This window comes from Petaurus breviceps, unplaced genomic scaffold (genome assembly GCF_028583685.1).
Source record: "Petaurus breviceps papuanus isolate PSGF00001 unplaced genomic scaffold, PetGlider_PUasm1.0 208, whole genome shotgun sequence".
Lineage (NCBI taxonomy): Eukaryota > Metazoa > Chordata > Mammalia > Diprotodontia > Petauridae > Petaurus > Petaurus breviceps.
The window spans coordinates 8,237,725-8,260,259 of NW_027185852.1; the positions used below are offsets into that span (position 1 = coordinate 8,237,725).

The 22,535-nt window shown below is 46.0% G+C and overlaps 1 long non-coding RNA gene across 1 annotated transcript; it reads left to right on the forward strand.

Annotated features, from left to right (window-relative positions):
• The first annotated feature begins 5,737 nt into the window (after positions 1–5,737).
• LOC138165153 (uncharacterized) lies at positions 5,738–9,539 on the forward strand. Its single transcript, XR_011169280.1, has 3 exons — positions 5,738–5,915; positions 7,354–7,643; positions 8,845–9,539. It is a non-coding gene; the product is annotated as an uncharacterized lncRNA (long non-coding RNA).
• The last annotated feature ends 12,996 nt before the right edge of the window (positions 9,540–22,535 follow it).

A 22,535-nucleotide genomic window follows, 5' to 3' on the forward strand; every position in this document is an offset into this window, starting at 1 on the left:
TCCTCTCCTCTCCTCTCCTCTCCTCCCCTCCCCTCCCTCTCCTCTCTCCTCCTCTCCTTTCTTTCCCTCTCTTCTCCTCTCCTCTCCTCTCCTCTCCTCTCCTCTCCTCTCCTTTCCTCACCTCTCTTCTTCTCTCCTCTCCTTTCCTCTCCATGAAAATTCTCAGGTTTTCTTGGTTCCAAGTTCCACATTCTATCCCTTACTCTTGACTCATTTTCATTTGGCATGAACTCAAGGCCCTGCATCATCTTAGTTTCCCTCTTCTGAACATCTGATCTCTTGATTATCCTCCCAAAATCATCGCCCCCAGACCCGAACAATGGAACAATGGAGTACCAGCTCCTAGCATTTATCACTTGATAAATATTTGTTGACTGATCCAGTTGAGGATGGAGATTTCGAGCTGAAAGGGGATTTGGAACCTGAATCATTTTACAGAAAAGGAAACTGAGACCCAGAGAGGTAAATGGCCTGTCCAGAGTCTGAGCTAGTAAGTGAAACAGGATCTGAACCAAGATTTCCCTAACTCCATGCACCATCTTGTGTTCTGAGGTCATGCTTGGGAATAGAAGCACTCCTGTTCATCTTTTCTTGCTTATTTGAATTCTTTGATGCCTTCAAGTTGGTGACTCCCCAGACTGATGTAGATTGCAATCACTTTCTCACCCTTTGTGACGTTTTGTCTGTTCTCCCAAATCCCTCAGGGCTGCCTATGTAGTGTGTCTCGCTCACCCTATGACTCCTTCCCAGAACCTCTCTGCAATGAAAGGATTAAAGGAGACCACCTCTAGGGGTCCTTCTGGCTCCACATCTACTGTCTTATTCCCACCCAATCACAGGTAACGTCCCGCTTGCTGATGCACACTCTCCTTAGGGCCGTTTCTAATTTTAATTCTTCTGACATGGTGACATTCCATGATTCATGACCATGAGAGATTGATCCCCAGGAGAACTCTGGAGTCCCCTTTGCAGGAAGAAGGAGCTTGAGATCTCTGAGCATACTGCACATTTTCCCCAAAGCAGCCCACTGCAGTCTCCCTCTCTTCCCTCCTTCATCCCTGGATACATTTCTCATATCCTCACTAAAAGCTCTCCTGATTGCTTACTGCCCCTTCTGGACCCCATCTTCAGGCAGGCCCCAGCCAAGCTCCTCTTCACCCCCTCCCTGGCTGTCTTCTCAATGACCTCACCACCATACACAACTTCAAATCTTTGACCTTGGCTTTTTTCACTTTCAAAATGACCTTTTCATATTTCATTGTATTTGCCATCCTTGTTGCTTTTAACTGCATTACAAACTTCCTTTACATTAATATATGGAAATTTCCTTAACCATTTTCCTTCTGTTGAACATTTAAGTTGCTTCTAGCTTTTTTTTTTTTTTTTGCAATTACATATACTACTGGCATGAATGAACAGCTCTTTTTTGGGGGGATCACTTTTCATAATACTTTCTAGGTTTATCCTGAAAAAAATTGAATTACTGGATCAAAGGGTATGATTATTTTTATAATGTTTCCTATATATGACCAGATTGCTCTCCAAGATAATTCTACAAGTTTCCAATTCCACCAATAATGTATGAGTGCTACTGTTATTCCATCTTCTGACAACATGGAGTTTCATGGTTTTGATTTATTTTTTCCCTTAAAGCTATTAAATTATTTTCTTTGATAAAGAAAGGCTGAGCATTATTTCAATGAATGAACAATATTTCTTTAGTTGTAAATTACCTGTTCAGCTATGTAATAAGGTTGGTTGCAAAGAAGAGATGAGAAAAAGTACTTTCCTTTCCAAGGTGGAGGACTGTGGGTGTCAAGGAAATCAATCTTGGCTCCTTTCAATGACATGATTTCAAGGCTGTGGTGAATGTCCCAAGAAGGAACCTCTGAGTCTGTGGAGTACAGTGAATGACAATGTAGCCACTGCCTCTGGTCTAACCAGAGGCAGCTAAGCAGTCCAGTGGATAGACTGCAAGACCTATAGTCAAGAAGACCTGAGTTCAAATCCAGCCTTACACACTTATTAGTTGTATGACCCTGAGCATGTCACTTAACCTCCTTCTATCTCAGTTTCCTTACTGGTAAAATGGGCGTCATAAAAGCACCTACCTCCCAGGGTTATGAGGATCAAAGGAAATAATATTTATTATTTTATTATTTATATTTATATATTTATAATATATTTATTATTATATATTATACAAAATGTTTTTTTGTATATTTTTGTATTTTGTAAACTTTCAAGCCCTATGTGTTAGCTGTTATTAATATTACAGATGAGGAACAGCCAGTGTATACCCAGAAGTGGGATCTGAACCCAGCCCCTCAGGTTCCAGCTCTAGGGTCCTTGCCAGTCCTGATCCATGACTAACTTCACTGAATTCTCTATTCTACTTAGAGAGAGGAAAGGAACCAACCGTGTACACATGGCACTTTCTTAATGGAGTCACCCAGAGACCCCTTAAGCCCCCAGAGCCTTTTATCTGGTTCCACCTGAGTGCACTGGAGTCAACAGAAGGACCAGAGAGCCTGATAGTTAATTAGCTGGCAGAGATACGGAGGCTGGCCTCTGCATCAGCTTTTCAGCTTTTAATGTGACAGGATAGTTCAGAAAGCTGATGAGAAAACACAGTGTGGTTCAAAGGGTGCCAGGATGAAAACCCAGCCTGGGCTCCGAGCTGACACACCCCCAATCTCTGCCTGCTTCTGAGTGAGTCACTCCACTCTGGCAGAACTCAGCTTCATTCATCCATGAAATGGGGCCGTCCTTGGGGAAGTTGTGAGGGTGAATTGGGTTATGCTTATAAAACACGTTGTGGTCTTTGGAAGAAATGCATTATGAACCCATAAATGGCAGCATTAATAGCATCCTCCTTATTATGATTGTTGGGGATGTTTGTGCTGATTGTCAGGGCTAGAAATAAGAATGCACAGCAGAAGGATCTCTTTGCCTGTAACCATGACCTTGACTGCTCTCCTCATCCCCACTGCACAGATTTTTAACAGTAGAATGGAAGCTCCTTAAGGGCAGGAACTGTTTGGGACCCTCTGTCTAGCACAATGCCTGGCACACAGCAGATAACAGAATCATTGATCTAGACCTGGAGGGGCTTTCAGAGTGGGCCTTCCTAGCTCCAAATCTATGATCGTTGTTCAATCTCCTCCTTTCACAAAGGAAGAGATTGAGATCGGGGTAGGCTGAGTAATACCCAAGGCACCATGGTCTTAAGTGCCAGGGACAGGATTTGAACCCAGGTTCTCTGACTCCAGACCAGAATCTCAGACTGATTAGCAACCTCAGAAGGCATCTAGTCCAAACTGTCCATGAAATGCCCCAGAAATGGCTCCTCCATCCTTGCTTAAAGACCTCCACAGAGCAGGCAGGAAGCCTTCTCCTCCCAAGGCAGCCCTTTCCATTCTTCAAAGACTCAATCAAGTCTCAACCTGTCTCTCTGCTTCTTGCACCCACGGCTCAGAGTTCTGCCCTGGGGAAACAGAACAAGACTAATCCTCCCCTCTACAAACAGCTCTTCAAATCCTTGCAAACAGCTCTGAGGCTCCCTCCATGCTGTCCATCCATATCATGGGTGTCTATGTGGCCTCTCAGTTTATCAATGTCTTTCCTTAGTTGTACTATGGAGAACAGAACACAACATTCCAGACGTGCCTTGACCAGGGCCAAGCACTGGAGAACGGTTACCATTTTATTCTAGGATGCTCTGTGTCTTTCAAGGTAATCAGAGATCACATAACTCCATTGGCTTCAGTCCCACACTGCTGACTCACATTGACTCTCCTGATCTTTTTCAGGGGGAGCTGCTATCTGGTTGTACTCCCCCCATTTTGTACCTGTGAAGTTGATCTTTTGAAACTGAGTTTGACTTTTCCTATATTCCCATCCTATTTCATTTGATTGAATTTGGCTCAATCTATATGATCTTTGATTTTTGGCGATCCCAATCCTGTCTTCAATATCTCCACTAGTTTTTTTTTTTGCCATCTGCAAATGTGAGTAGCATGCCCCTCAGCCTTTATCTAAGTCATAGATAAAAATGTTCAATGGCTTGGGCCAAGCACCAATGGCTGGGACAATCCACTAGAGACAGACCTTCCAAATCAGTTGGGTTTGGAACTTGCTGAAGGCCCCAACTCAAGGAAGAGTCAGCAATAAATGCCATTGATGACTATTCATTGGGTTAGGCCTCTCAGCCAATTCCAAACCCACTTAGCTATACTGCCAAGCTAGAACATGTCTCTCCCTCCTGGGTACAAGAATAGCTTGAGAAGTATTCTCAATTTTTACTAAATTTACCAACTCTTTACTAAAATCTTGGCAAGCAATTTTCCTTTGGCAGCATTTCTCCAAACAAGTCAAGTTACAAGGACAGGTAGTCTCCATAGATGAGTGTTATTTTGCAGAGGCACCTGTCCTCATCTTTAGAACACCCATGTGAAGTCAGTGTATTCCTGAAAAGGAATCCCAATGACTTACTTTTTGAAGTGTCAGAAATGCCATCGCATAGTAGGCCTAGAGAAATTATCCAGTTTTCCAGATAAAAGGCATTACGTTATTTGAAATCCTCAAGCTGCAGCTAGGATGGGTAGGTGATGGAGAAAGAATGGAAACCATGATTTCATCGGTGGAGGCCCAGCCTGATTGAGGAGCTCACTGTATCAGTAGAGGGTGGTACTTCCCTGAAACACATAGAGTAGGGGGCTCCCAACCTTTTTTGATCATGAGCCCTATCTGCCTCCCCACTCTTGGCACAGTTTGGTGAAGCTGGTGGATAGACTCTTTTATAGAATACTATTTTAAATAATTTTTAAATAATCAAAAGAAATGCTCCATTTGAGTTGGAGATTAATGAAAATAAAGATATACTTTTTTCCTATTTATGTTCAAGGACTCTTTGAAATCTTTCCATGGATCCAGGGTAGGGGCATCTTTGAACCCCAGATTAGTGAGCTCTATGTTAGAGAGTGGCTTGGTGTGCAGAAGGAGGTCACAGAGCCAGGAAGTGTTGGATTCAGGACTTGAATTCAGGTCTCCCTGACATGGAGGCCAGATCCTTATCCACCACACTGCCCTTTCTCTAGGAGTCACTAAGATAATATCACACAGATGCTAGACAACCTAACTCTTTATCTAGGAGTCTGGGGGCAGAAGAGGATAGGGTTGTAACTTGGGATTGGTGGGGGAAGAGAGACTCAGCTCCTGGGGAAGGAGTGGGCCAGGATAAAGTGATAAAAGCTGGTGGTTGGCAAAGCCCTTTTCACGTTATCCCATTTCGTCCTCTCAACAACCCTAGCACACAGAAGTGTTATCCCCTTTTTATAGGTGAGGAAGTGAGGCTGAGAATGGGGAGGTCCCTTGCTCAGAGTCAGAGAGCTCGGAAGTATCTGGGGTAGGATCTGAACCAGGGCTGCAACCGGGGGTGGCCTGGATCCGGCTCTTACTGACTGACAGCTGATTGTTAAATTTCCAGTGTGACCATTTACACTCAGAAATTACCAAGTTACAAACCAGGCCTTGACTTATTGCTTATTGATTGTCAAGGCTTAAGAAAGTGTTAATAATGCCCATAAGCTCACCTGCTGTCGAACATTTACCAGGGCAACCCTGGTTCCCAGCCCGTCTTCTGGCCCCCAGGTCCGGGTCCTACCCACCACCTTCAGAAGGAAGGAAGGGCGGGGCGTTTGAAGGGAGAGGACTCCTCAGCACATCAGCTATTTAGGGAAGGTCCTAGTTCTGGGAAGAACCTGATGATTGAGTGATCCGAACAGCACTGTCCCTAGAAATCTGAAGACCAGCCTTCCAGTAACGCTGTTTTCTATCCTCAGAGGAGCAGCCCAGAGCGGTGGGGAGAGGCTCTGGACCAAAGTCAGCGACCAGGTTACCTGGTGAGGACAGAGGTAGGCTAACCTTCAGGGCCCATGGAATGCCCCCAAGAGAACCTCTTCACCAAGGTGTCGGTGTCTGAGATTCCTTTAAGAAGAAACAAAGGTTTTCTTCTCCTTGGTAGGAGTGAGCTTCAAAGGCCAAAAGTGAAAGGGTTAGGTTGCAGTTACCTCCCAGTGGGAGAGGTTCAAGTACAGTAGGATGGGTCAGTCACCAGGTGCTGGGACCTTCCCTGGGTGGAGGGAGGCAAAGAGTCAGAAGAGGGTGAGAAAAGTTGTCCTAAAAGTCCATTTGTCCCACTCCAGCCTCACCGTCTACACTGCCATTTGGTTCTGTCTCCGTGTTTTCTCCACCTCCAAGCTCTTGAGAATGGAGCCTCTTGTCATTTCTGTCTTCACATCTCCATCAGCTATGTCTGGCACATAGCAGGCATTTAATAATTGTTCCTTGAATTAAATTGGAGATGGGTCATCGAGGGGAGCAACAAAGGGAAGGAATATAACTGGGGAGGCCCCCAAATTCACGGATTCTTTGTGATGGCTGATGGGACACAGACAGCAAGTCAGAAGAGGTCTTAGAGGCCATTGCATCCAATCCCTTCATTTTACAGATGAGGAAACTGAGACGGAGGGAGGTTATTTACCCAGTCACAAAGCTAGAGCATCTGTGGTAGGATCTGAACTCAGGGCTTCCTGACTCTAAGCCCAGAGCTCTGGCGGCTGTATCACTTCCAGGCCAGCTGGGGGAAGACAGTTAGGAGTGTTCAGTCCGAGACTTAGCTCCCCTAGTTTGGAAAACTCTCCATTTCTTCATTTTTCATTCACATACATTATATTTATTTAAATTCATCTAATTTCTTAGCAACAAAAATATCTTGTACTTGTTTAGTGGTTGTTCATTTTTTCCAAAGCACTTTCACTTTTCAGTTTTGGGATCCTGGGTGAGCACCTGAACCTTTCTGATCCTCAGTTTCCTCATCTGAAAAATCAACCAATCAATAAGCATTTAAGCACCTACTGCATGCCAGGCCCTGGGGATACAAAGACAAAAATGATTTGGGTCCTGCCCTCAAAGAGCTTACATTCCAATCGGAAGAGAATGCAACATAAAACAAGGGAGTTGGGGGAGAAAGGGAGGGAAAGAGAGACAGAGACAGACAGAGACACAGAGAGAAACAGAGACAGACAGAGAGAGACAGAGACACAGAGAGAAACAGAGACAGAGGAGAGCAGAGAGACAGGGAGACAGAGACAGAGAGTGCTACCAGTAGTTGTAGGGAATCAGGAATGTGGGAGGAAAAATGGGAGGGGGGTACTAATAGCATCCACTTCTGGTCTATCTAAGAAAGACAATGAAGGCAAAGGACTTTGCAAAACTGCAATTAGCTTATAAATAGCAGCTATGATTACTATTCTGTTTAATTTTGCATTAATGGTCTTGCTCTTTATCCAGACACAACTTTTGTCACGTGGCCCTAAACTTGCCAAACCTATAGGAAAAGAAGCATCCGCACAAACTTGCTCCATCCTTAGGGCAGCTACAACCTGCACCCCTCTGCCCCTGTGCCCAGCGGGAGGAGCCAGGACTCTGGGCAGCGTGTCCCACCACAAGAACCATCAGGCAGAGAGGATGGAGACATCAGAGCTGTCCTTGGGGGATTTGGAGAGAGGCAGAATGTGAGGGATGCTGACAGATGTCGACCACAAAGTCAACAGACTGTTACAGAGCCTGGCTTTTCCTTGGTATGTTGGTTGCCTTAGCATCTTAAGTATTTAATCCCTCTCTCTTCTGTTTCTGCCCAAGATGGGTTTCCCCGTCAAACAGGACAGCCCTGGGACAGCAGGGCAGGCTTCCTCCGAGATGATGCCTGGACCTCAAGGGTCCTGGTCATTCCATCACCGCCTGGCCAAGTCTGCTTGCCCTCGTGGCTGTGTGCATTCTGGAAGCCCCTGATGCTTTTGTTCCTTCTGTGTGGGCTGGGGGCAGGCAGGGTCTGCTGTATCATCCCAATTATTTTACTCACACTAATTTACAAAGAGCCCTGGCTGTGGAAATTGAGATCCTAGCTCTGGATTCACCAAGGATGACACAAGATCGAGTGTAATGGTTACAACAGAATCATGGTACTTCATTTTCCCTTAGGCAAACCACTTCACTTCTCAGGTCCTCAGTTTACTCTAAAATGAAAAGATTGGACTAAGTGATATTTGGGGTCCCCTCCAATTCTAAACCAGCGATTCCAAGATTTGGTGAACTCTCTGGACGCTCTGACAGGCTCCCATATATGTGCCTTACCCTTTGGTCCTGACGGAACAGTTCCAGTCTATCTTCAGGACTTTTCTAGCATAGTACAAGAAGGCTTTCCGGGAGTCTGATTCAACCAGGCAATCCATCAGCAAGTATGAATTAGGCACCTACTACAAGCCAAACATGGCAAACACTGTGGATACAGAGAAAAACAAAAGTAAAATAAAATAAAAAGTCCTTGCTGTCAAGGAACTTATAGGAGGAAACAACATGCAAACAACCGGCACTAGACAAAACATCTACAGGATGTAGGGCTAGTCCCTGAGGGCAGGCACTGAGAGGGGTCCACTACTCAGTACCTATGGGACCTTGGGCAAGGCGAGGCAGAGACACTTCCCAGCCTCAGGTGACTCATCTGTAAGATGGAGGTTGGGAGGAGATTGCCTTTGGGCTCCCTGCAAGGTCTGGATCTAAGATCCCATGAGCCATCTCAGGGACAAAGAGAGGTGCCCCGCAGCTCTATCCTCTGTGATTCCAAATCAAAGACTCAACATGGAAAGCTCTCGTGCTTTGGTCCCCTTTTGGGCTACGGAAGGTGACTGGGTTTGTGGGGAGCAGGACAGGGGTGTCAAGTCATTTGCCACACATTCTCTTGTCTGTGTAGCCATTGATGGGAATCCAAATCTCTCTCCCTAGATGGTGTTTCTCAGCCTGTAGCTGCTGATGAGCCCAGAAGCACAAGCCTTCGGCTAACCAACTTTCCGTAATCCTGGTGACATTTGGCTGGCAGCCAGAGGACTGAGTGTTCCACTGCTTTCTGTTACTTTCATCCCTCGTTTTTTGCTTGAAAAATACAGAAATGCAACTTGAGACGTTACTAGTGGCAACATATTTTAGAGAGAGATTGGTGGGAACATGTTCCCGGGAGGGGTTGTGGGGGAAGGGGAGTGTGGAAGAAGAGCTTAGGTGGTGGAAGGAGAGAGGACAGGGTGTTTGTTACTAGGTAAACAAGATGGGAAATCTGTTCAACTGGTAAATTTCTAAAGATTCTGTTAGGGGAGTCATTAACCTGATTTTGTCATGGATCCCTTTGGCAATCTGATGAAAGGGATGGACCCCTTCTCAGAATCATGCTTGTAAAATACCTAAGATCACCAACGAAATCAATTACACTGAAGTATCGTTTTAAACTATGAAACAAAAAAACCCGAAAATTCATGGAACCTGCCTGGATTGAGAACCTCTGGGAGCTTAAGGTTTGGGATTTTTTTTTTTAAAGCACTCTGAGCTCTTCAGGGGAGTCTGCTTTCTGAGTATAAGTAAACAACCAATTCTGCATTATATGTGGGAAGCCCAGAGTCTCCAAGTGAGAAGGACCTCAGAGGTCATTAAGTCCAATCTATTCTGAAAAAAAGAATTTCCTTTTTGGCACACCCAACAAATAAATGGCCATCCAGCCTTTGCTGGAAAATCCCCATTGAGGGGCCATGAGGCTGTTTCCCCAGGCCACTCATTCACCTGCAGGTTGGCCCTAATTGGTGGGAAAGTTCTTCCCAACATGAAGCCTAAATGAGTCTCTTTTCTTTTTTAAAAATAGATTTTGTCGATATCTTTTGTTTTCATATCACCTAGACTTCATTCTTTATTTCCTTCACTTTGCCCCTTCTCAGAGAGCTGTCCAGCTATCCTGTATAATGAAGGATGTTTAGAAGGAAGGAAGGAAGAAAAGAAAGGAAGGAAAGAAAGGGGGGAAAAGGAAAGAGGAAGAAAAGATGCAAAAAAAGAGGGAGAGAAAGAAGAAAAAGAAGGAAGAAAAAAGGAGGAGAAGAAGCTATCTTTTCCTATCCCTTCTAGGAGGTCCAGCTTCCTCTTTTTGATTTCACAATAGTCATCTTTGATTGTTTTGTGGTGGTTCTTCCTTGCATTTGCATTAATGTAGTCTTTTTGCATTTGTTTTCCTGGATCAAATTTGCCTTTTCCAGCTTCCACCCATTGCTTCTGGTGCTGCCCCTAGAGACCAAGAAGAACAAGGCAAATCTTATTGCCTTTCCAAATGACAACCCTTCAAATACCGTGTCTTTCCTTATCTTGGTTAAACATTCCTTTTTCCTTCCACACATCCTTAGAGGGTAGGACCCTGAGGAACCTCACCATCCTGGCTGCTCTCCTCAGGAAACTCCCCAGCTCATGAACGACATCCCAAACTATGGTGCCCAGAACTGGACACTCTGTACCTTTCCTCCCTTTGACTTTGAGATCCTTGTGGCTGTCATCTGAAGGTTTGCAGGTCATGGTCCCACCTCCACAGTGAGGTCAGCCCCTGCCTCACAATCTTCCCTTCCCCAGCCACTACTCCCTTCAAAAACCTTGGGCTCTGACTTCCTCGACTCCGGTGGCTTCTCTCTCTACCCTGCCTCAAGCACACATGGGGGCACACCCCCAGGCATCGCACCCAGGTTCTAGAATACCGAGTCACAGTTCTGCAATCACCTCCTTATTTCTGGAAGCTTCATGTTGCCCAAGATGACATTAGTGTATTGGTTGCCATACTAGGCTGCTGGTTGACTCACGTTGAGCCCACGATCCCTATGGATTTCCTGATCCTTGTCCTGACTCCAAACTTCGAACCACCTTAACACTTCTCTGTTCTCTATCATTTTTACCCCCAGATCTTTTAAAAACTAGTGAAATGAGTGGGAATCAATTGCAGCCCCAGCTCTTTATGCTATCTGCCCATTTGGTGAGGTTCTGGGCCCCTATGCACCCTTAACATGCAGCCAACTTCAGAAAAAAATGTGGGGGGTGGAGGTACCTTCTATTTTATTCTGTATTTACTCTAAAAAGATACATTTAAATTCAATTCAGATTCCATTCATTTCATTTTTTTTTTAAGCAATCAGGGTTAAGTAACTTGCTCAAGGTTACACGGCCAGGTGTTTCTGGGTGGGTGCCAAGTGTCTGAGCCCGGGATTCAATCTCCAGGTCATCCTGACACTGGAGCCAGTGCTCTTACTCGCTGTGCTACCTGGCCGCCCCCCATTCATTTCATTTTACAAGCTTTATCCAATTGAATTCAATAAATATTTTTAAGCACCTACTGTGTACAAAGCACTGGACTAAGTCTAAAAGGTAAAACAGCTTCTTTGAACTGTCAGGTCCCTCTCCCTTGATATTCAGTCAGTTGCCTTGGCCTGTCATTCTCTTTCTGCAACTCCTCCTCTCACCCCTCCCCATTTTTGTATCAATCCACATCAGACTCTTATCTGTCTCAACCGGTCTATCTTAGTCTCCTCCCAAGGGGTCTTCCTCAATCTAGTCTCTTCCTGCTTAAATTCATCCCTCAGGCATCTGCCAAGAGGATCTTCCAAGCTCTGACCAGGTCCTTTCCCTGCTCAATGGCTACATCCTTGGAACTGGAGTCATGTGGGTTCAGATTCTGCCTCACAGGCTTATTGGCTGTGTGACCCTGGATGAGTCATTTAAACTTGCTGAGCCCTAGTTTCCCCTGTAACATGGAGACAATACCAGCACCCACTTTGCAGAGTTGTGAATATGAAATGAGATAATATGTGGAAAGAGCTTTAACAAACCTTAAAATGCTTTCTAAAAGGGAGCTGTTATTGCAATGAGGGTCAGCACATTTGCAGAGTGCCTGGCATGGAATCTGTCCAATGGGAGAAGGTGGGAACTGGTTCTATTCAGGTAACCATGTGCTGAAGAGGCACTCAAACAGCCTGCCATCTTGGGTCCCTCCAGCGCCTCATCATAGCTCACACTTCTAGGGAGAGGCCCTGCTGATCTAGGAGACTTGGGAAGCTTGGCAGACCTGGAAGTGACGGTCCAGGACAGATTCTGGTGCCCCAGACTGACCTTTGAGAACGATCTTCTGGACCCCAGACTGTCAGTGCCTGAGAAAGGGACCATCTTGAAGTCATGCCACATCGAGGCAAGAACTTGGTCGAACCATTGCTATGGCAGAACCAAGTTTAGAGCTGGCTCCTCCAGAAACCAGAGGCGGTTGTAGCCCCAAGGTGGGGGATGTGTGTCTATGGTTTTGTTGCTCTATATTGGAAGCAAATCTCCCTCTGTAAAAACTAATCAATGTTCAATGGAAGTGAACTGTGGTGGCTTGAGTCAATAACAATAGATTAAAAAGCTGCTCCAGGTAGAAGCAGGAAAACTCCCTGTGCTCCCCCCATAACCACCTCAAATACCTATAAAATGACTCCAAACAAACTTTAGGGCTACAGAACCCACAAAGTGACAGAGAGAAACAAACCTCCCACTGAAGGCAGCCTGGCAGGCCAGCAGGATCACAGTGCACTGGGAGCAGAGCCCAGCCCCAAGTGAGCCTGTGGTTTTAGCCCCAGGGTGGCCCAACCAGCCATGGCTGGAGGGTCTTCAGGAGAGTGGATCACCAGCAGTTGTGGTGGTTTCCAGACTAATCAACCCATAAATGCCAAAGACAAAGTGAGAAGTCAGTGGACTTTGGGAACAGAGAGTCCAGGAGTGCGGTCCAGCCTTCCCCCCCCCCCCCCCCCCCCCCCGGGGAGAAGGTGTGGTGGCTGCAACTTGGCTGCTTCAGAGCTCCTGGCCTGCAGATTTTAGGGGGACCAAGAGACCATTCCGAGAAGTAATTGCTCTTGCTTTAACCTGCTTGAATCTGGATTGCTGTCTAGGGTGGAAGTCCTGGGGTGTTTGACCAGGTACCAGAGCCAGTGGAGGCTTCAGAGAGGGCAGCCAACTAATAGCTCTGGCAGCTGTGAAAACCTCAGCAATTTGGGACAAAACTCCCCTCTCTGTAAGCAGAGTTCTACTGTGGCAAAAAGCTCAAAGGTCAAGTAATTCAGTGGCAACATGAGCAGGCAAAGGAAGCAAAACAAGCACAGCAATCCAACTTTTGATTCTTTTTTTGGGGGACAAAAAGAATCAAAACATGGAACAGGAGGAAGAAATCGAAGTCAGAACTGCACCAAAAGCTTCCAAGAAAAATATGAATTGGTTACAATCCATAGAGAAACTTAAGAAGGATTTTGAAAATCAAGTAAGAGAAGTAGAGAAAAAATTGGGAAGAGAAATGAGAATGATACAAGAAAATCATGAAAAGAGAGTTAATAACCTGACTGAAGAAAATTACCCCTTAAAAAATGAACTAACTCAAATGGCAAAAGAGGCTCAAAAAGCCAATGAGGAGAAGAATGCCTTAAAAAGCTGAATTTGCCAGATGGAAAAAGAATCTCAAAAGCTCACTGAAGAGAATCATTCCTTCAGAATTAGATTGGAGCAAATGGAAGCTAATGACTTTATGAGAAATCAACATACTATTAAACAGATCCAAACAAATGAAAAAAATAGAGGGCAATGTGAAATATCTCATTGAAAAAACCACTGACCTGGAAAATAGATCCAGGAGAGATAATTTAAAAATTATTGGACTACCTGAAAGCCACAATCAAAAAAAGAACCTAGAAATCATCCTTCAAGAAATTCTCAAGGAAAATTGCCCTAATGTTTTAGAACTAGAGAGCAAAATAGAGGTTGAAAGAATCCATTAATCACATCTTGAAAAAGATCCCCAAAAGAAAACTCCTAGGAATATTATAGCCAGGTTCCAGAGTTCCCAGATTAAGGAGAAAACATTACAAGCAGCCAAGAAGAAACAATTTGAATATTGTGGAAACACAATCAGGATAACCCAGGATCTGGCAGCTTCTACACTGAGGGATCAAAGGGCTTGGAATATGATATTCTGGAGGTCAAAGGAGCTGGGATTAAAACCAAGAGTCACCTACCCAGCAAAACTGAGTATCATGTTTCAGAGGAAAATATGGTTATTCAATGAAACAGAGGACTTTCATGCATTCTTGATGAAAAAACCAGAGTTGAACAGAAAATTTGACATTCAGATACAAGAAGCAAGAGAAGCGTGAGAAGGTAAACAGGGAAAAGAAATCATAAGGAACTTATCAAAGTTGAACTATTAACATTCCTACATGGAAAAATGATAATTGTAACTTATGAAACTTTTCTCAGTATGAGAACAATTGAAGGGAACATAAATGTGTGTATATATATGTATACATACATACATATGTCTATATAGGAGGGTATATGGGCATATAAATACATATGTGAGTGTGTGTGTATATGTGTACAGGCATACACAGACAGAGGGCACAGGAAGGGATGATACTTAAAAGGTGAAATTGAGAGGTGAGAGAGGAATATAATGAGAGGAGATGGGGAGAGACAGAATTGGGTAAATTATCCCATATAGAAGAGGCAAGGGGAAACTGTTACAATGGAGGAAGGCAAAAGGGAATGGGTCAACCTTACTCTCATTGAATTTGGCTTAGGGAGGCAATGATATATATACTAAATAGGGTATCTCACCCTACAGGAGAGTAGGGGGAAGGGGATGAGAGGGGGGATGATGGAGGGGAGGGCAGGTTGGGGGGGAGGGAAGTTGGAAGCACACACTTTTGGAAAGGGACTTTTGTCCCCCAAAAAGGAATCTAAAGTATTCTCTACTTTGACCTCTAAAGGGTCAAAGTAGAGAATAGAACAAGTAGGGGACGGGATAGGATGGAGGGAAATATAGTCAGTCTTTCACAATATATCCACTATGGAAATATTTTGCGTAGCTACACATGTACAACCTGTATTGAATTGCTTATCTTCCCAGTAAGGGTGGGTAACAAGGGAGGAAGGGGAAAAATCTGGAATTCAAAGTTTTAAAATCAAATGTTAAAAAAAAAATCATTATTTTACATGCAACTGAGAAATAAGATATATAGGCACTGGGATATAGAGATCCATCTTGCCATACTGGAAAGTCAGAGGGGGATGGGGGAGGATATAGGAGAGAGCAGATTGAGGGAGGGGATATACAGTGGGATCACTGTTTTTGGGTGGTGGGTAGAGGAAAGACGGGGAGAAAATTTGTAACTCAAAATCTTGTGGAAATGAATGATGTAAGCTAAAAATAAACATAAAATTTAATTTAAGAAAATTTTAAATAAATAAATAAAAAGCAGCTCCCAAATCATCAGGGTACCTTGGAACCCTAAGGGACTGATGTAGTAGCCTTGCTCTGGAGAGACAGAGAAAGGGAAGAAACAGAAATAGAGAAACAGATTGGGGAGGAGAGAGAGAGACAGAGAGACACACAGAGAGAGACAGAGACAGAGAGAGACAGAGAGACAGAGACAGAGAGAGTGGAAAGAGAGAAGAGAAGAGAAGAGGAGAAGGGAAGAGAAAAGACAGAGGTAGGTGAAAAAGAGAAGATACAGACAGAAAGAGATGGAAAAGATGGAAAGATATAGACAGACAGAGATAAAGACAGAGACAGAGATGGGAGAGAGGGAAGAGAGACAGAGAGAGAGTGAGTGGGGAGCCAGAGCATACACATACTGCATTATTGTTACTGATGTTGTTATTCTCAGTGGTTCCTCATCACTTACTGAGTAAGTTACAGATTCCTTATTTTGGCATTCAAGATCCTTCACAGTCCAGGTCTAACCGACCCTTCTACATGCCACATCTCACACGCTTCTTCACATAATCTACATTCTAACTAAGCTGGCTCCCCACTCTTCCCAGCTCTTATCTGACCCTCTTCCCTCCCTGTGTTTTTTCAAGCTGTGCCCCATGTTTGGAATGGACTCTCCCTACCAACTTTGGCTCTGCCTACTGGAATGCCTTTCTTCTTCCTTCACAGCCCAGATCAGATGCGCCTTCCCCATGAAGCCTTACCTGACCACGCAGCTCAGAGTTCTCTCCGTCAGATTTCTTCCTTGTCCCCTTCTGCCTTGGGTCATGGTGATCCATGTACTCAAGTTATTCTCCTTTTAAATTGTAAGCTCCTTGAGGGCAAGGACTGTCATTTCATTACTGAATCACCTCTACTGGGCTTTTAATAAATGTCAAATTGAATTAAACAAGTAAAATACTTGTAAACTATGAAGTGTTATATGTCAGCTATTATTTAGTAATAACTAATCATTAGTGGTAAATTAATTATTAATGGTTAATAAATTTAATAATTCATGAATAACATCAAGTTTATGAATCAGTATTGTTGCACAGATACATGGGATTCCCCACTGTAGGATCACTGAATCTTAGAATCCAAGCTAGGAGGCCCTTAGAGGTCATCTAGACTGGCCTCCTACTTTACTGATGAGGACACTGAGGCCAGGGCTCATGCAGTGATTGACAGACCTCTCCTGAGTCCACAGCTGGTACCCTTTCTACCACATAAGCCCCACTGTGCGGGAGCTTCAATGAGATTATAGCTTCAGGTATCTTGACCCATTCATTTCTACCCTAGAGGGAAATGAGAATGTCAGGGCAGGCCCTAGGATATCCAGCAGCAGCAGGCAGTCTCCCACTGCCCTGAGATAAAACAGAGGTGCCTTGGAGACCCCAGAAGCAAAGGCTAAATCTGATCTCCTGAGACAGAGCTTTTGTCTCCACTTTCAGACAGGCACTAGGCCGAGGCACTGGTTCCAGAGCCATCTGTGGGGATTTCAGGGAGGCAGCATGGCACATTCAAGAGAACAAAGATTCCATGATACTTCATGATACTTTTTGTGCCTGGGACAAGCATCATGAAAGGCGCTCTCCATTGAGGGGCACTGGGTAGGACATTGGTCCTTGGCACTGGGAAACAGAGACCCTGGAACTTCTACTAGGGAGGCAGTGATTGTGGGCCTGAGGGGTTGGTGGGGCCGCATGCCCTCTGGAAGCTTCCTAGCTCTTCTCAATCACTGGGAGCTGAGCTTAGTTGTTTCTACTGTGCTTAAGGACATAAAGTGTCATTGGCACCCTCATTGTGGTGTCCTAAGGCAAAGCTCCAGGCACCCAGCCTGGGTGACAAATTCAGAGCCAGGAGGGACTTTTCAAGATAATTTTACCATCCAAATGGCCCCATACTTGATCTTATACATGAAGCAACAGAAAGCTTGAGTGGCTGTATGATTTGCCCAAGGTCACCCAACCAGCGATTAGTAGAATTCATATTTAACCTTACCTTCTAGCCCCAAATGCAGTGGCATTTTTAACCATACCCTACCCATCCTAGGCACTCTCCTCCGGTAACAGAAGCCAGTCACTGTTTTCTGAGGGCTGCATTCCACCCTCGGTTTGGTTCCTAGCTTGTTGTGCACAGTGCTCATGAAGGAGAGCAGCCTTGGGGATGAACATCTAATCTTTCTTTCTTCCACAGAGTGAGACACGAGGAGGCTAGGCAGAAAGGAGAGGATGAGAACAGGGCAGTAAAGGGGTGAAAGATGTAGGGATGGCCCTAATCACTCTTCAGGACCTTGCAGTCAAAACCAGCAAGAAACTGCTCCTGCCTTCAAGAAACATACTGCCAAGACGAGGAGACAAGGCATTCCAAGGTCAAAAAACATAGCGAATCCTTAGATTTCAAGACAAAATAAAACAATGGTGTCTGCCCTCAGGAGCTTGCTTTGGGAGGGATTAGAATCCTAGATCTGGAACTGGATGGGGTCTTAGAAGCCATCTGCTTTTTTCTTTTTTGGAGGGACAATTGGGGTTAAGTGACTTGCCCAAGGTCACACAGCTAGTAAGTGTTAAGTGTCTGAGGCTGGATTTGAACTCAGGTCCTCCTGACTCCAGGGCCTGTGCTCTATTCCCTGCACTGCCTAGCCCCCCAAAAGTCATCTGCTTTAAAGAGGAGCGGCACAGCATAGTGAACAGAGAGCAGAAGATGGCCACTGGAATCCTTCGCCGTCGTGTCTTTGCCTTCTTTGGCCTCAATTTTCTCGCCTGTAAAATGAATAAGTTGACCTAGATGATGTCTGAGTCTGTTCCAGCTGTGGCTTCCCATCCCATGATTCCTCATTGTACTTATCTCCTGAATGGGAGCGAGGAAGCACATTTGCCTACAAGAGCCTTCCCTCTGGAGTCCCAGGACGTGGCCTCAGACACTACCCCCGTAACCCAGAGGCAAGGCATCAGAAGTTCGGAAAGGGGCGATGGAATCTGAACCGTGGTCCTTGGACTTCAAACCCGGCACGATGCCTAGCACAGCTGGGGCAGGGCTGCCTGGGGAAAACAGCAAAGCATGAATTACTCTCTGTAAATTGCAATTATGAGGCCCCATGGGATGCATCCCAAATGAGCAAGACAGGATGCCCTCCTGCCAGGTCGTCAGGGAAGGAGCCTGGGAGGGTGGTACCAACACAGGTGGAAACGGAGAAACTGCCCCAGGGCGGGCTGGGCTGGGCACCGAGGCCTTGCTGGTGAGCTCAGTGGTGCACCTTCTGAATCTGAAGTATCAGTAAAACATTCAGTGGAGATAATCAGGCCATGGCTTGGAAATGGAAGACAAGAGCCCAAAGTGGAGATGGGTATTGGTCGGTCAATCTGCAAAGGGTGGATGAGTGACGCCCGCGCTCCCCCCGCTCAGAGCCCACACGGACATGGGCACTTTCCAAAGGACGAAGCATTTCATCGGTGTCACAGTGGCTGTGGGCAGGCTTCGACCACCTAAAAGGGCATCAGCCATAGGAAAGACACCGCTTCTTGGAGGAGAGCAGGGCAAGCACGCCCATTCTGCGCCAGCCTCCCGGGCTGGGGGGTGGGAGCTCTTCTTTACTGTGTGCTGGGTAGCCAGAACAGTCTGCATCTGACAGCTGGCTGGAGCCGTTTTCTTGCATTCATGCCTGAGAGGGAAGGACTCCCTTTCCTTTCTAGGTGCAGAGTGGAATCTTCCTTGCCAGGAGCTGAGCCATAAGGATCCAGGAGTACAGGACTCAGGCCAGGCCAGTCAATGAACATTTATTAAGTGCCTACCAATCACTGTGGATACAAAAAGAGGCAAAGCCAGTCTTTGCCCTCGAGGAGCTCAGAGTAATGGGGGCAACTCTACACACGTGACTATGTACAAACACAGACATGATCAAGAGGAAAGAACCAGCAGAGAGAGGGTGCTGGAGTGGAGAGACAGGGGGAAGGTTCCTCGTAGAAAGCATGGTTTTTGATGGCAAGGACAAGGAAGCAATGATGCCAGAGGCAGGGACGAGGACAGAACATATCCTGTCTGCAAAGAGCAGACAGCGAGAGTGTCTGGTCTGAGGAAGAGTGCGAAGGGCAGCACCGCTGGATGACAGAGTAAATGGGGCAATGGGTGCAGTGGGGGAGGGGGCAGCGCGGGAAGGCCTTGAATACTAGGCACGGTTTGATATTAGATCCCGGAGCAGTTAAGAAGCCACCAGAGCTCACTGAGTAGGGGGTGATACAGACAGATCTTTTGGATAGCTGAGAGAGGGTGGACTGAGACTCACCAGCAGGCTGTCGAGGGGATGAGGCTTGCCCAGGACTGTGGGCAGCACCAGAGGAGAGAAGGGGCCCAGGAGACAAACGACACAGCAGTAAAACCTACAAGCCTTTGCAACAGATTGTACCTGGGGACTGAACAAGAGGGGCAACAAGGAGGATAGCTGTGCCCTTGACAATACCAGGGAAGTCAGAAGGCTTAGGGGGCAGGACAACGAGTTCCGTTTTGGACATGTTGAGTTTGAGATGTCCAACGTGCAGTTGGAGATGTGAGATTGGAGGTCAGCAAAGAGGCTGGGGCAGGATAGATCACTTTGAGAATCTTCAGCAGAGATAATAATTAAATCCATGGGAGCTGCTGAGATCACCACAGAAGAGGGGTTAGGTCCAACAACTCTGCTGGACACCTATTGCTAGAGAGCATATCCCAGATGAAGATACAGCAAAGGAGACAGAGGAATGTTCAGATGGAAAGGAGCAGAACCAGGGGAGATAAGGATTCTCAAAACCTGGAGAGGAGAGTGTCAAGGAATAGAGGGTTAACACTGTCAACGTGCAGAGAGGTGGAGAAGGTTGAAGCTTTAGAAAAGGCCATTCAATTAGACAATTAAGAGATCATTAGTAACTTTGGAGGGGACAATTCTGCTCAAATATTGAAGCTAGAAACAGTAATATCAGGAGCTAAGAAGAGTGTGCAGAGGAGAGGTGGAAGCCCTTTTGTAGGCAGTCCCCTCAGAAAAGGAGTTTTGCTACAAATGGGAGAAAAGACATGGAACCATGGCTAGCAGCGATGGCTGGATTGAGCGAGGGCTTCTTGAGGAAAAGGAGACACGGCCATGTTTGTAGCCGGGGGACAGAGATTAAAGACGAGTTAGAGAGTAGAGGTGGGAGAGGACGTAATCTGTTGGAAGAGATAGGATGGCATGGGATTGTTTGTGCAGGTAGGGTCTCCTTATCAAGGAAAAGGGTCACCTCATAATGGGAGGGAGAGTGAAGGAGGGTGAAGGAGAAGCTGTGGCAGAAGGCAGATGACTGGTGGGAGAAGAGGAAGTCCACAGTGAATGGCCTCAATTTTTTTCTGTAAAATATGAGGCAAAATTCTCCACTAAGGGGGGGGGAGGGTTGGGAAGGTTTGGAGGGGCCACCGTGGAGAGGGGGATATAGTGAGTAGATGAGAGAGGTACGACAGCATTGCTGAGCAACGTTGAGGGCCCGCTGAGGTCATGTAACATGAATTTGTAGTGGACCCGATGAAAACAGCTGCAATCTACCCCCTTCATTTCAGCAGCTCATGTGTGATGGAGGGGAGGCTGCAGACAATGGGGTGACCTAAGGCTAAGTCTTGGCAGGGCAAGACTGATAAGATGAGGGGACCAGGGACTCAAGAGAAGAGAGTAATAACATAGGGTTAACTAAATTACCAAGCGGTCAAGATGAGGAAAAGAGGAGACTAGAGACAGCAGAGAGGTGATGGCCTGTGAGAAAACTAAGGGGTCCAGTTTTTTGAGGTCATGGTGTTGAGGAAGAACAGGGCTGCGTTTGCATGGTAGAGGGAGAGGTACAATGACAATGGATGTTGCTCTGATCTCACAACAAGCTTGTGTGATTGTGTAGCTGGCTACATAAGGATCACTGTACTGGCAGAGCCTGCCTTCTGACATCAATAATAATACCCAGGCATCCTTCTGAGGTGTATCTGAAGGTTGGCACAGCCCATTGGGCCCCAGAAGGGGTTGTTTGGAATTCAGGAAACATTTGGCTATAGGAACAAGGTCATAAATGATAATTAGGTTCCTCATCTAGAATGTCCCTGAAACCACTTGAATCACCTTTGGGAGAGACCCCCACGCTTCTCCCTGAAACAAAGGCCATCTAGGCAGCCTACCCAATCATCTTTTTAGCCCCAGAATTCTTCCCCGGACTTTGTACAGCTGAGTCATGGAATCCGGTCTCTGAAGAGCAGAAATTGAGGGTCACCTTGAGGGCAATGGAGAAATGCATGGTGGGTGTGAGCAGCCTGCACCCCATTATACCTGAAGACATATGCAGGAGAACTAGGGAAAATGTGTCATCAGAGAAATGGGTGATAGAAAAAGATGGGCTGGACGTGTGGTGAGAGTGAGGACTACCGGACTGCCATCCATCCCATGCCGAGAGAGCTCGAGGAAGGCCCCGATGGCCCACACAGGAGAGGGCCTGGACAAGTCACATTAGTGGGATGCCTGTGATCAGGGGGCATCTGTCGAGCGCTGACACAGAGCTCACCATGTGCTAGGTGTTGTGCTGAGCACTCCAGCCCTGGGAGGTAAGCGCTATTATTATCCTCATTTTACAGATTAAGGAAACTGAGACAGAGGTTAAGTGACTTGCCTAAGGTCATACAGCTAGTAAGTATCTGAGGCAGGATTTGAACTCTGGTCTTCTTGACTGCAGGCTTTGGGCTCTATCCACTGAGCTCCCGCAATCTCTACTTCTTCATCCTGGGATCTGCATACTCACGAGAGTTCTAGAGCACATGAAAAACAAATGCTATAATGTCAACAATGCCTAACCACACACTTTACCTGCTATTTAAATATTATAGATAATGCTACTACGCTGTGGGAAAATACACTCCTCCCTCTGATACATTCCTCATTACTCAACCTGACACAAAAGACCTGTGACCTTGTCTTTGACAGCTGGAGGCAGAACCCACTGTGATCAGCCCCAGGAACAAGGTTATTGGCAAGAAGCAAGAGAAGGTGCCCCAGAGCACATGGCTGGGGGGGCTGCACATCACAGGCCATGCCTGTGCATGGCTTAGCTAATTAACTGGCACATAGAACGAGGCTAGAAATGCCAAGCCTTATCAGATCCTGGAAGGTCTTGAATGGGGAGCTGAAGAGTATGAGCTTTACTTAGCTGGCAATGAGGAGTCACTGGACATCTCGGAACAGAAGAGTAATAACAAAAAGAAGCGATAGAGAAAAGGAGGAGAGAACAAATATGGAGACAGAAGAGAGAAAAGAGGGGAGTGGGGGGAGGGAGAGAGAGGGAGGGAGGGAGGGAGAGAGAGAGAGAGAGAGAGAGAGAGAGAG